General features: G+C 38.3%; 1 long non-coding RNA gene across 10 annotated transcripts in view; it reads right to left on the bottom strand.

Annotated features, from left to right (window-relative positions):
* LOC109502461 overlaps positions 1-15,184 on the bottom strand; it is a 306,856-nt gene that overhangs the window by 83,656 nt on the left and 208,016 nt on the right. The window contains exon 9 of one of the 10 annotated variants that reach the window (XR_006583355.1): positions 5,343-5,454. The exons of the other annotated variants lie outside the window; for them this stretch is intronic. This is a non-coding gene — a long non-coding RNA (uncharacterized LOC109502461). The remainder of the gene's footprint in view (positions 1-5,342; positions 5,455-15,184) is intronic. 10 annotated transcript variants of the gene reach the window in all.

The following is a 15,184-nucleotide window of genomic DNA, read 5'->3' as shown; positions in this document are numbered from 1 at the left end:
TCATAATGATGTTATATAAAGAGAACCATAAATGTATACTTTTCAAGTGAAGCTAATGTTCCATTATGATAGAGTACCCATCCCCTTGACAATCTCAACTGTTTAAAAGCTGGATCGCTAAATTTTCAATATTCAGACTATTTTCTGAAAGGAAGCTCCAGGCTAGAGGTCTCTATTGGTAAGTATTCATAAGGATTATGTTTTGGTAAAATAAAATCTGAAGGCTTCTAAAATATTAAACTTTCACGTAAAACATGTAGGAAAAAAAGACCAAAAAAAAGCTGATGCTTAAAATATCCATTAGTTGTTTTAAAAATTAATTTGCAGTAGGATTTTATTTTTACAATTGCTGTGAAGTCTTGCTTTAATAATATCACTATTTCCTCCTCCTCTGGACAAATTATTCATAATGTTAGACTATCTTAAAGGCCTTGGATGAATATGGGCACTCACACCTTGGACTGTGGGCTAAATTTTAAGATAACAAGAGAATATTTGTCTCGCTGCAAAAAACAGTATATTTCTTTAATATATATATTCTGACTAGTGAATCTAAATTTCTCGGCTGGGAAATAAATGCACTGTAATAGGTAATTTTGCTTTTGCCTGAATGTTGCTCAAGTTTAGCTGATACTTCTCTAATAGATGCTAGCAAACTAAAAGAGCTCAAAGAAATGCAAGAAAATCACATGGATTCAAAGACTTGCTTCTTTCTGTTTCTGCATGAAAGTGGCGCTTTTCCTGTATCACATCTGAGAATTCAGTGTGTATAGCAGAGGCATAGTCTCCTCTCCTACAAGTGACTCTGTAGTATTGTGATAAAGTGGCTTTGTGTATTTAAAACATACCATGAACAATGATAGTTATGAACATGCATAACAAGGAGATTGTTTGTGATGTGCTGGTTCACAGTCCTTATATCTTAATAAAGCACAGAATGGGATTAAAACTGGAAGCCAAAAGTTCCAAGCTGTCTATATTGCTTGGGACATTAGTGGGACACACACACACACACACACACACACACACACACACACACACACACACAGCTAATTGCATCCCTCATCTTACAGCTCATTATAATTAATATTCCTGGGGAAGCCTCTCCATCTCCTTATCTTGTTCCCATTTTCCATGCCTATTTCTTTCTTTCCTCCAAAAAATAACCTAATGTGTTTGTTATGTATCTTTGTATGTGCTCTTGTCAAATGTGTATTGTTTTGTGTCCTTGCATTTTTAATTTTCATAAGTGGGGCTATGTTATAAATCTCAATCAGTTTTTCTGTTTCACTCAGGTTCTATTTATGTTGCTGGGTGTTTTTCTACTTCTCTAGGCTGTTCACTGTTATATCACTTATTAGGATCAGTGTAGTATTCACACTTGCTTTTCAAAAGCATAATTTTGGTTGTCTTCCCTGATATTTGCCATTTAGTAACGTGTTCATTCTCTGTCTCCATATTTTTAATAATCAAAAAATGGTTTGTAAATGAAAATCTTAACATAGTAGCATGAGGGAAAACAGCAGCCTTTAATAACATTTTCCAGTGAAGCTCTGTAATGGCATAGGAACCTCACAGCTCTCTGACCAAAGAGAGGGCCTCCTTTATTAGATGAAGACATAATATACATGAAATACCCCATAGTACTCTTCCAGTCTCCCCATGCTTTAATCTAAATATAGACCAACTGATGTTATAGAGCTATCCTTTAGAACGCTTATTTACATTGAAACATAGAAGCTGCTTGTGCAGATGTGGGATCAGGGATACATGAAGAAATATATAAATTTAAAATAACATAAAGCCAGAAGGTGCTGGAATCAGACCTGCTTATGACATTGGCTTGCTCAGACACCATGCATGGTAATTAAGTGACTCTACCTTTTTTCTCTTCATAGATCTTAGTCAATAACTCAGAGTCTTGAGTTTCTTAAGGAAAAGAGATTATTACTATTAAGTAGAAACATTTCCTGTACTCTTTTTAAGATCTTTGGGTCCTAATGAGGAATGTGGGCCAGCCTGATGAGGACCTGGTCCTGAGAGCAGCAGGCTGTACCTCTATCCCCTGGAACTGTGCCAGGAGGCTGTGTGCCTAATCTGCTCAGAAATCGTTCCTTTCTGTCTGTCACTGAAGCCTGAACACACTCCAGGAATTAGGCACTAATTAATGTCAACACATTATAAATGAAGAAAGAAGGGAAATTGCTTGGACTCATTTCTGAGGAAATTTTCAGCAATTCGCTTCAGTTAAAGTTAATGTGTACCTCAGGGCAGCACTGAACCAAATCATAAAATGCTGCTCATGTGGATGAGTGACCTGGAGGTGACCCGTGTGAGCCTCTTGACCGATATTTGTTTCCATATCGTGTCTCTTTTGTTAGGATGCTGCTTATAGCATTTGATGACCTGGTTGGTAGCATCAGACAGGCTAGGAATCTTAACTATGGCCTCACGAGCAATAAATTCTAGGTTACGGACACAAAATTCTAGGAAATGACTTTCAAAATGGCACTTTCCTGATATTAATATATCGCTGCTTTATGGGCTTCAATGAAGAGTTTTTTGAAGAGTGGAACAAATGGATCATTACATGGATCTTAGGAAGTCTTCCTCATAACTGGAAGCCGATTCTAATGTGTTTTTATGTCTATAAAATTAGGAAATGGATACTAAAATCCAAATCATTGTTTTGGGTAATCAGGATAAAAAAATGTGTACCAGTATGTCACGTTTGATCTAAAGTTATGAGATTGAGTCCAGTATGTCTGTAGTCAGGAATGGGAGACTCATTTTGCAGAAAAAGCAGTTGATACTGCAGTACACCAAAAGGGGGTTCAATTTTGTGTTCATTGTTCTTCAGGCTTCCTGATTACATGTTTTTCCCCTTTAGGATGCCCTTGATGTGCACTTTACTGAATTTTGCCTGAGTAAGAATGCCTGAGCTTAGACAGGTAAGCACCTTGCTGGCTTTGCTTAGACCTCGAGCTCACTAGAGAAGACTCTAGGCCAGCCACTCCCTCCACCTCCAGTGCTCAGCACAACACATGGCACATAGGATGGGACAAGATAACTGAATAGGGGTGCCTGGGCAAAGGACTCCGTTGGCCAAGCATGCAGCTCTGGCTCATGCCATGATCTCATGGTTTGTGGGTTCAGGCCCTGCATTGGGCTCTATGCTGACAGTTTGGAGCCTGTAAGCCTGCTTCGGATTCTGTGTCTCTCTCTTTCTGTCCTTCCCTTGCTCTTGTCTCTCTCTTTCTCAAAAACAAATAAATAAACTTAAAAAAAGAGTAACTGACTGAAGAGTAATATAGGCATACCTATAATGTCAAACCAAGTTTTTGACCATAGTAATAAACCATTGGATAATCCATTTTAGTGCATAGATCTTAAGGTTAAAAAAAAAATAGATCCAGTCCTGAAAACTTGTATGGCCATGGGTAAGTACCCTTTAAGTCTCAATTTCCTCATCTGTTTATTAGGGTTAAATCTGTAAATAATGGATCTGTGGCAAAAAGGAAAGAGGTCTAGAGTGAAGATTTGTTTGACCACCACATCAACCCCAATGCTTTTACTAAAGATCTGGAAAATTTGATTCTTAATCAAAAATTGCTTTGATTGTATTCTAATATGTGTTTTCCTAAATCTTAACATGATAACATGAAGGGATTCAAGAGGAAGCATTTTTCTTTGTTTTCCCAAGCACTTAGCACAGATTACACATAAGTTTTAGTCTGTGTTCTTTCTACAAACCACAGGGTGTAGGGGATGGATATGGAAAAACATACAAATAAAAGTCAAGACAAATGTGGCTTATTAAGAAAAATCTGTTGGAAACTTCCTGATTCTATCCATGAGTTAGTATTCCTGAAAATAATGTGTGTGATTTTCATTGCGTTTTGGTAAATTGCTGGAAGAGAAACAGGAGGATAGGAGCAATGACCTGTGGGACTTGTTCTAGGAGAGTAACAGGCAGACCAGGACCAGACAGAAAAGTCACCCAGGGGGATTCATTCATTTCTAACAGTGCTGGTATTGGAGCAAGCGGCTTTTGTACAAAGGTGAGAACCCAAGATGTGCTTTGAAACATTTAAAAGCTGAAAGAAATAGATGTTTTGTCTCTTTTAAAATTTAATAGAATGATAGCACACACTTTCCAAATGTCTTGCAGAGCACCCATTCAAATGAAAGATATATATTAAGCACACTATTTGAGGGGCTTCATCCAGACCACTGGTGATCAAATCAAGTCTCTGCACCTGGGGTCCAACAGAAACCAACAACCATCACCCAAACAACAATGAACCTGAAACACGCAGTGTGAGTGTATAGGGTTCTTAGGGGAGCCCTTTTCAATTCATACACTGGGGAATGATGCTTCAGGCTATGAAGTGCCTAGGATTCCCAGGTACAGGTATGACTGAGTGAGTGAGTGAGTGAGTGAGTGAGTGAGTGAGTGTAGGTGTGTCTGTGTGTGCTTTCTTGAGACTGAATTTTCACAAAGACAAATAAAGCCTGAGAAAACTGCTGGCTTTTGAACACTTTGGCTTTCTTGAGTCAGGATATTCCCTGCCCAAACAAAACCTTTCCTTTCAATAGGAGCTCTCTTAACTTTCCCATGGTGTTGTATGTGGGGTGTGTGTGTGTGTGTGTACAGGCCTTTGGAGTTTGTAAATAACAACAGCACACCAATTCAAGATGCACTCACTGTAATGGTTAAAAGGGTTAAAATTGTGTCCCAGCCCAAATACCCAACAATAATGTGCGGCCCATTAAAAGGCAATTAGATAAACAGTTGCTACAAGCTTGAAAAATCTCCCTTCACTACCAGGGTGAATGGGTTGGAATCTATCCACAGTTAATAAAAAGGAAAGGATGCAGGAACTTGGCTGAAATGTAAGACAAAGGGAAATAAAATACTATTTTTCAAAAAGAAATGTGGAGGTGTGTCGATGCAGGTACTCAACTGGAAATATGGATCCTTAGCTTAAAAATCAGAAGACTTCATTTTTATAAATCTGTGTGTCTGTTACCTTCTGTCAAAGGGACAATAAGATCATGGTCATAAAATATCTCAGTTACTGCACTATATTTTCTGTGTTCTCTATTCTTGACCATTTAGTGACCTATCAGTTAATTTCATGTCTGATCAGGTTAAGGTAACTCCACAAACACTCATAGAGGCATGCCTATGTTGGTGAGCTCATACCCTCAGTCTTTCTGCATCACCTTATGACCAAGTTTCCCTTCTACTGTTCACTTACTGAGAGATTCAAAAGTTTAAAAAAAGAAGCATTATCCCCAAATGATTGTGCTAAAGACTGTGATCCATCCGAACTCACATGCAAAACAAAGCTGGGCCTCATCTGTGCATTTCTGGGCATCAGGCAACAGCTGCTTGTCATCTACCTTCACTGGAGTGTTTTCTCATTGATTGCATTCTTTCTTGTGACTCTTTCATCATAAAAGAGAGAGCAAGAAGAAGAAAGAAAGAGGGAGAGAGAAAGAGGGAAAGGGAGGGGGAGAGGGAGAAGGAGGGGAAGGGGGAAAGAGGGAGAAGGAGGGGAAGGGGGGGAGAGAGAGAGAGAGAGAGAGAGAGAGAGAGAGAGAGAGAGAGAGAGAGAGAGAGAAGGGGGTCATCATTAAAACCACAGCCACCTGGGGCGCCTGGGTGGCGCAGTCGGTTAAGCGTCTGACTTCAGCCAGGTCACGATCTCGCGGTCCATGGGTTCGAGCCCCGCGTCAGGCTCTGGGCTGATGGCTCAGAGCCTGGAGCCTGTTTCCGATTCTGTGTCTCCCTCTCTCTCTGCCCCTCGCCCGTTCATGCTCTGTCTCTCTCTGTCCCAAAAATAAATAAACGTTGAAAAAAAAATTTAAAAATAAAAAAGACCACAGCCACCTCACACCACTTATAGACTTGCATACATTCATGGCAGAGAAGGCACACCCCTGACCAAAGCCAAAACTCACCTGCCTGTTCACTTCTGTGTGTATATAACCAATGCCAACTGAGCATTGGTAGTTTTGTCAAAGTGTGTATTTTTGGCTCCATTCTACTGGCTCAGGTAGCTTAAAGAAGAGAGACATCTTTAGATGCAGCCTTTAGTGTAGGAAATGAGAAGTGACACAGCAGCAGTGAAAGCTTTACAAATCCAAGGGGACTTTGTGAGTGTGGAAAAGTCAGGATATTAAGGCAAAGAGTAAAATCATATCAACAAGGCTGAAATAGGTACATTCTTAAACTGTAACTTCCAGTTTGCCTTCATTCAGTATAAGAATAAAAGGCTAGGTCTAGATGTTGTTTTCATCATTCTGCTTATAATGCAGAACTAGACATAAGTGGTCAATTTCTTGAAAAAAGTGTTTTAGTAAAATATGAGCATAAAAGGTTTCATAAATAGTTATACTTAAATATTGAGCTAGAAATACAAATTGGTACAGGATAGACTTTCTGAAAGACCATATGACAACAGCTTTCAAAAACCTTTGAAATTGTCTTATCTCAAAGCAATCACTTGAACATCAGCCTTACCAACATTTTTCTGGATCTGTCTCTTTAGGCAAGAGAAACAAAAGCAAAATTAAACTATAGAGACTACAACAAACTAAGAAGCTTTTGCACAGTGATAGAAGCCATCAGCAAAACATACAGGTCACCTACCAAATTGGAGAAGATATTTGCAAATGATATATTTGATAAGGGGTTAATATCCAAAATATATAAAGAACGCTTACAACTCAACACCAGAAGAACCCCAAGTAATTTGATTAAAAATGAACAGAGGCTCTGCATAGACATTTTTTTCCAAAAAAAGACAATATAGATGGCCAAAAGACACATAAAAAGATGCTCAACATCACTCATCACCAGGGAAATGCAAATCAAAATCACAGTGACATACCACCTCAAATCAGTCAGGTAGCTAGTATCCAAACCACAAGAAGCAACAGGTGTTGGTGAGGATACGGAGAAAAAGGAACTGTTGGTGCACTTTTGGTGGGAATTTAAACTGGAGCAGCTACTATGGTAAACAGCATGGAGGCTCCTCAAAAAATTAAAAATAGAATTGTCATATGATTATCCAAAGAAAAGGAAAACACTAATTCAAAAAGACATTTGCACCACCCCTCCCCCCACCATGTTTATCACAGCATTATTTACAATAGCCAAGGTATGGAAGCAATCTAAGCATCCATTGATACATAAATGGATAAAGAAGATATGGTATATATATGTATATGTGCACATGTATATATATGTGTGTGTATATACATATATATATATACATATGTATATATACACAATGTTATGTTATATATACACACACACACACACACACACACACACATACATACATACATGGACACACACACACACACACACCAGAATATTACTCTACTATAAAAAAGAATGAAATCTTGCCATTTGTGACAACATGGATGGACTTGGAGGATACTATGCCAAGTGAAATAAGTCAGGCAGAGAAAAACAAATACCATATGATTTCATTTATATGTTAAATCTGAAAAATGAAAACAAATAAAAACAAAAACATATTCCCACTTACAGAGAACAGACTAGTGGTTGCCCAAGGGGAGGGAGGTCGGGGGGATGGGAAAAATAGATGACAGGGATTAAGAAGTATAAACTTCTAGTTTTAAAATAAATAAGTCACAGGGATGAAAAGTGCAGCACAGGGAATACAGTCAATAATATTGTAATAACTTCGTATGGTGACAGATGGTAACTGTACTCATTGTGGTAAGCATTGTGTATAGAATTATTGTACACCTGAAACTAATATAATATTGTATGTCAATTATACTTCAATAAAAAAGTTGCTTGCCAAAGAACCAGAAGTTTATTTCTAAAAAAAGTTATTCTAAAAAAATGAAAGTTTGTACAATGTAGACTTATTTATAATAGGACTTTTTTTTTAAGTCCAAAAATGGGAGAGTAAACAAATAATTTTGTATTCATATGATGAAATATGTACCTTTAAAGAACCATGTCATAAAAACATATTTATTCTTGGGAAAAAATGGTCATAAACTATTAACAACTGGAAGATGTAGCCTATAAGCTGTTTCCATAGTATGTCTATCATGTAAAATAGAAATGTGGAAGCATCCAGAAGGGTAGGAAGGACATTTAGCAAAATGTAAACATTATTTTTCTTTCCATGTTTTTTTTATATTTTCCAAGTTTTTTTTGAGTGTTTTCTCATGTGATTAGATATAATCCCATAATGATTACTAATAAAGACTCATTAATATTTAAAGGCCTTCTCAGAGTCCAGTAATTTACTTGAACTCAGAGGTTGTGTCACATGCGATAGATACACGGTGGGCACTAGGATAGGTGCATTCAACAGAAAGACCCTCACAACTGTCTCAGGCTTGCACCATTTGGCGATTGTCCGTGTAAAATGATAAATTAGAACATACTGCAATTCTAGGGAAGAATGGTTCTCCCCAGGTTTTCCATCTTGCTGTCACCCATAACCAGATGCTCATACTATAATAGAAACAGTAAGAAATTATGAGTTCATGAAATGAAAGGCACTATTATATCACTGATAGTGAGGAGAGGGGGTCCAAGTTTAAATTGCTTTGGCAATCCCAACCCTGTATTTCCTGATTCTGATGCAACTGAAACCTCAACTTTCTCATATTTCAATGGTTTATATAATATATTTATAGATACGCATAGAATTTTATGATAAAACAGTGTTTTATGGTTGGAGTAAGTAAGCAGCTGGATACCACTTTGTTTGATTTGTATAGAAGAGTGGAAGTTCAAACATAAAATGAAATGACTACCCCTTTGTTTAGCTATCATAGACTGTTTCTTTATCACAGTCACATGCAATCTATTGGAAAATGTAGAGGCAATAACAAACACAGTACCCAACACCCAGCTCCATTATAACAAGTACTGCTCCAGTGTATAATCCCTATATTGGTATCTCTGCACTCAAGGTAAGGGGAAAAGCTTCCTATGGTCCACTTTCTGTCTTCCTGCATAGGGATTGCGTAAGGCACATTTAAAATAAACACTCATAGAAACACTCACATACCAAAGCTTTCTACTTACCACCGTTCTGGCTATGATGATGAATAATCTCTGACAAATCTCTACTCCCCACACTTTACTAAGCAGCCCTGAAAACCAGGGTTTACTAACAGCATGCATCCTCTGTGTGTTGCCTTACATTTGACAAGAACAAATGACCAAAATTATAAAACAAATTTAAGTCTTGGATCCACATCACATTTCCTTTTGTAAAATGAAGTAAAAATGTGTTTTTACAAAACAATTTCTATCCTATTGATACTTGAGAGGAAACCTTTGCTACTGTTGATAAAACCTTTTCTACCTTTGTGAACATGGTCAGTCATGACAGAGTGCTTCCAATAAAGAGATTAAGAGAATCAAACAAGAACCTCAGTGAAACACCAGGAACTGTTGAGATTTCAGACTTTTTTCATCACATCTCTGATTTCACACAATAAAAAGCATGACTCTGCTCAAGTTAAATATCCTAGCATTGATTGCTAGATATCAGAGAATGGCTGTTAAGTGTTATCAGATTACCAAACACTTGCAATGTTTGCTTGATTGACAATTTTACAGCTGGCATACTGAAATACATTCTGCTTAGCAACTAATGTTAAGCAGAAGAAAACTTTCCGGCTATGTCATGGTTGTGAAAACAGGTGCAGGGTATCTGGAAAAAATTTTACTCTGAAAGGAAGACAAAAGTGGTCTTCAAATGAACAGCTTGAACCTGAAGTATGTTATTTCATCTAATAATAAAGGCAAAAGAATCTTTACATTTCTAAAAGTTACATGTATTCCAACAAAAATAAACAGCTTTTAGCTACCAGGGCAAACTCAATCAAACTAAGTGAATTAGAATAATTTTTTCTTCCAAGATTGTTTTTTAAGCCTAAGGACACTTTTTTTTTTATCATTACAGTAATCTGTGTTTTATTTTGATTCCTCCATACTAGTGGTGATAAACTGGTTTGTACAATCTTTTGAAATGTTACCCAAACATAAACTATAGGACAGAGTTAAGATAAATTGGAAGACATTTTTACCTTTCTTTTATTTTTCAGATTTTGATTTTTTTTTTGCATGTTAGACTCTTTAATTTTAGACCATTTAATGAACAACGTCAATAATGGTCATATCCTCAAAATAACTAGAAACAGGAGATTCTGGGATTTTTCATGATGATCTCTAATAGTTACTGGAAGCCTGAGTTAGGATAAGTGGCTGTGTAAGCTCCAGGCTTCAGATGGTATGGACCTTGTTAGTGGTGGTTCCTGTGATTAGGATTTTAGCTTATTCTTCTACTTTTAACCCAATGAAAATTATCATTTCTCACATCACATCTACTCTTTTATTGCTTCTGATTGATTCTGGAAGCAATGGACTTTAGTATAAAATAGGGTATTTTTGTTTTTTGTTTTTTAGCTAAAAAGAAAACACACTCTGGGGTAGCAATACAAAAACCTATCTTTTGTTAGTCTGGAAATATTGGAAAAATGTCTTTTTACCATTTACACAACCATAGAAGTCATCAAATGACTCTACTCTAAGCTAATCACCAATAAATAAAAATAAAATGCTATTTTTAAATTTGTTCTAAAAATTTTTTTTATTAGTTTTTTTTTTTTTTTTTTTTTTTTTTTTACTTTTTGAGAGGCAGAGAGAGACAGAGTGCATGTGGGGGAGGGGCAGAGAGAGAAGAAGACACAGAATCCAAAGCAGGCTCCAGGCTCTGAGTTGTCAGCACAGAGCCCGATGCGGGGCTCAAACTCACGAACCATGAGATCATGATCTGAGCCGAAGTCAGACGCTCAACCCACTGAGCCACCCAGGCCCCCAAAATAAAATGCTAGTTTGTTTTTTTCCCCTAGTATCTTCTAGCGAACATTTTTCAGATTCTTTTCCTCCTAAAGTTATTTAGTTTTGACTCAAATAGAGTTATCAGCCTGGTACAGCCACTCCCCAAGAATGATTCATTCATTTAGTGGCTTCTTGTCTTCTTCCAGGCAATCTGTGAGGAACAATCGTTTGGCCTCTTTTCTATGCTCTTCCTAACCTTCTCAGTTTAGTGTGAGAACACAAGGAGGAAGATGCGTCTGGGGTACATCTTCGCCCACTCAGAGGAGCACAGCTGGGAAGGAAGGCAGAAAAGTTGTGCTCACAGACCACACAAAGTACTCCCCACCAGGCTGCAGCTGTGACAACCCAGCAATTCTTCCCTCGACACCTACGGCACATATTTCATAGTCTAAGAATAGATGTGCTTACATTGATCAAGTGGGGGAGGCTGACAGAGTTAGCCTCATATGGCTAGGTCTCAGATGCATAAAGATGTCAAGAGATCTGGTTTTAATTGAAATGCAAGCATTTGCCACGTGGTATTCTACACACGGGTGATTTTGCCTTATATGGTCAGTAACACGTTTTGGCAATACAAAAATGAAAAGCAAAATAAAAACAAGTGAAGCATGAGTTGTAACAATAACTTATTACGGACCAGAGAAAAGAATTATATCCAGTGAACATTATGTAAAAACATGATATTTATATTTTTGATTGTTATACAGATTTAACATGCTAACTAAAAAAAAAAAATAATCCAGTTGATTGCTGTTTTATTCACTTGTAGAAGGTGATTTTCCTGCAGACAGATTTTCTGGTGGTTGATATGTTAACAACAGATAGAACACTTTGGTGTTTTTGATTACTCATTTGGCGTTAGGATCACTTCTTTGAGAAAGTCTGAATAGTAAAACAGAACTGCTGCAATATTTTTGTTATCATGATACTATAATGTAAACACTGAGAATTGACTCACCGTTCAACTGATGTAGAGAGATCAAAGGAGAGCCATATCATAATTTAACCTTAAGTGAAGGTTTGTGTGGAGATAAAAATTAGGGTGGCGGGTCAATCCTAAAATAAAATTTATTTAGTCTATTTCTCCCTTTCAAGATTTAAAACGTAAAGCCTATATTGGCCAATTGGTCCAGATGTCAACTTAGAATAAAAGCCAAGTTCCATTAGGAAATGATACTTGCTTTTCATTTCTAAGAGGTGTCTACCCTTTTCTCGTCAAAACGTGAGACCACCATACTTGTATATTCACTGTGGCATTCGGAACTGACTGAAACTTGGTAGTTGCCTAGAGCAAGGTAGAATGTAAATACATTTTTTGTAGAGTGAAAAACTTCTGGCTTCATTATTATTGGTAAAGAAATAGTTAGACCCTTAAATAAAGCACATTATGGCAATGCCCCAACAAGAGGTAGAATTTATAATTGAGGCAATGTCCTTTCTTACCTTGTACTGCTTAAATCTCACTGAACCTGTGGCCACCCACTTTGCTTAGACATAAAACAGCGTATATAAAGAGAGAAGGTGATAGATGCGCCAAATAACTATCCTAACTATCTGCATATTGTTGACTAATTTGTTGATTAATTAAAAGCTATGTACAGGGATCATTGTGATCCAAGTCTGGATGAACTTGATATTCAGCTTCTGGGAGGTTGTGAGAACATGTTCTAGATTGTTCTCACACCAGATGTCAGGTGCTTCCTGAGAAACTTTATTGTTGGCCCCGCAGAATTCAGGGCAGCTTCAGGAAGTGACGTCTCACCTGACACTTGTCAGATTGCCTCCTAGGACAGCAGAGAGTAGTATAGATCTATAGTTACTGCCCCCAAAGAATTATAAAATCTGAGTCTTTCTTAAGCTTTGTCACTGTGTGACTTAGTTATAGTCACCTTTGCCTCCTTTGTCCCAGGAAGAAGTGAAGACCCTAAGTGTCAGAACTTGCCATGGAGTAAAGCAAAAGGATCACCTGATAGAGGCCAGTAAAACCCAGCTCCAACCAAACCACCTTCCGTCATGGCTAATGCAGAGCTTTGGGACAGCACTTCTCACTCCAGTTATTCTCTGATGCCACAAAGGCCTCAATACTACCTAATTCTCTCCATCACCTTACTTTTAGGTACCTGGATTTTGTTTCTGGAATCTGGTCCCCTTCAATCACTGGATTCTTATCTTTAAAATTCACTCTTGAAGTCATTGACTCCCTGTCACCAACTCCCTTTTGACCAGACCACTTCACCTGAGAATCCTATCCCTGGATCCTTTTCTGGCTGCTTTCTTTCGAAAATTCCATTTCTCACTGACTATCACCTAATCTGGCACTACCAAACAAGAGTTAGAGCCTCCACAGGGAACTCTCATGCAGGCCAAGTCCTTGTTTGCACCTTTGGCTGGGTGTTGATAGGATGTCTCAAACCATGCACGGATCACTTTTATTGAAAAAAAGGAATGTGCGTGGACGAGTTGAGCCTCCAACAGCAGGCCACATCGGCCACATCGGGAAGGGGATGTTCTGAGGGTGTGTGACAGGGAAGACTATGTGTGTTGACTATGAATGTGTTTGCGTGTGAGAGTGAAAAAGTACGTGAATGGCTCTGAGCACATGTGAGTGCGTGTGAGCGTGTGTGTGTGCAAGTGGGAAATAAATACAAGAGGAAAGCCTTCACTGGTAGCAAGGTCTGAGAGATGTGGTATGCCAGAGGATCTCTTGGCTCAAATTGACCCAGGCTCTAGTTTGGCTTCTGTTACCAGCTCAGCTTGTGTGATCCTGAGAAGCCACTTTCTTGTCTCTTGGATCACAGTTTTTAAACTTGAAAGATGAGTATATGAAAAGTACTATAAATTCTGTGTACCACAAAAAGTACCACAAAATTGCTGTTATGATTCTCTTTCATCTGCCCTACTATACATCAGAAGGTGAATATACAGCCGGAAAAAGGAGGCTATGGTTAAGAAATGCAAAGGTAGGCTCAAGCCCCATCATCACACACTTTTTAGGTTATGGTTAAAATAGTACAGGGACAGAGACTGAAAGATGACTGGCCCCACCCTGGGGGAGAAGAGGACATCTCCAGTGTGATGCTAAGAGGAACACAAGCCCCTTATGTTCCTCTGCTGGTCTCTTAGACTGGAACATCTCCCTCTTAAATCCTTCTGAGACCCAGACATGGAAATAAACCCATCTGCCTTGCCTATTGATTTTAAAAGTGCCTCAATTCTTTAGTGCAAAGAAGTGGGTGAGCTGGAGATGTTGCATGCTATCTTAATTTGAGAGTAAATGTTACATGCCCCTGAGTGGCCTCCATTAATTATAACCAAGAAAACAACCTTGGCGTGCCTCACTTCTCTCATTGACTGTATTGATGGCTTTCCCAGACTTCTACATTGAAGGCAGGCCCAAAAAGCAACAAACATTAGGCAGTCCTCTCTTTTCCAGCTGCTAAAAATAAATAAGTTTATCTGCAGCACTGCCTAAGGAATGACTCAAGCCAAAACTAGAGATAAATGTAAGTGTCACTTCTTTTAATAAGAAAACATTGATAAATTCATACATACGTCTCCATTCTAACTCAGGCTGGATAATGGTATGATCAATTCATAAGCAACACACATGAAAGAGAGAAGCAGATTTATAAAGCAAATGTACTGGAAAGCCATAACCCAATATCCCTGTCAATTGAAACTGAGACCAGAAAAACAAGGAAGGATTCTAAACATGAACCAGAATAACTAACATGAAGATCTACAAGACTGAGGCCCAGAGAGGTAATGTGGCTGCCACAGGATTGCCAGCAGTTTAGGACTGAGTATCATTTTCTGTTTCCCAGATTGACACCTTTGCCACTACTAGCTGCTATTTGCTATGTCCTCATGCTTTAGAAAAGTCAAATACTTTTCCAAGGTTGAGTTTTGAAGTAGAAATTACTGTGGCACTTTCAGTGTTCCTTTTCAAAGTTCCCTCCTTGGGTTCGACATCTATTTTCCACCTGCCCTCTCCTCCTGACCACAGACTTGCACACTGACACAGCCCCCTACATCCTACCTTTCTCTTCCTCAGCCTTCTTCTTCCTGAACATCTTGCTTTGTTCTCTACCTTAGTGTCTGCTCGCTCCCTTTTCTCTCTCTTGTCACATGGTAGCATCTCTACTTCCTGAAATCTCCACAGCACATCTCAAACATTCTAACTTCCAGAGTAATCTACATCTGTGGTTTTCAAAGTGTGGTCCGCAAAACAGCAGCATCACATCACCTGGAAACTTGATAGAA

This window comes from Felis catus, chromosome A1 (genome assembly GCF_018350175.1).
Source record: "Felis catus isolate Fca126 chromosome A1, F.catus_Fca126_mat1.0, whole genome shotgun sequence".
Lineage (NCBI taxonomy): Eukaryota > Metazoa > Chordata > Mammalia > Carnivora > Felidae > Felis > Felis catus.
Note: the sequence above shows the minus strand (reverse complement) of the source record. Positions and strands in the feature narration are given on the sequence as shown.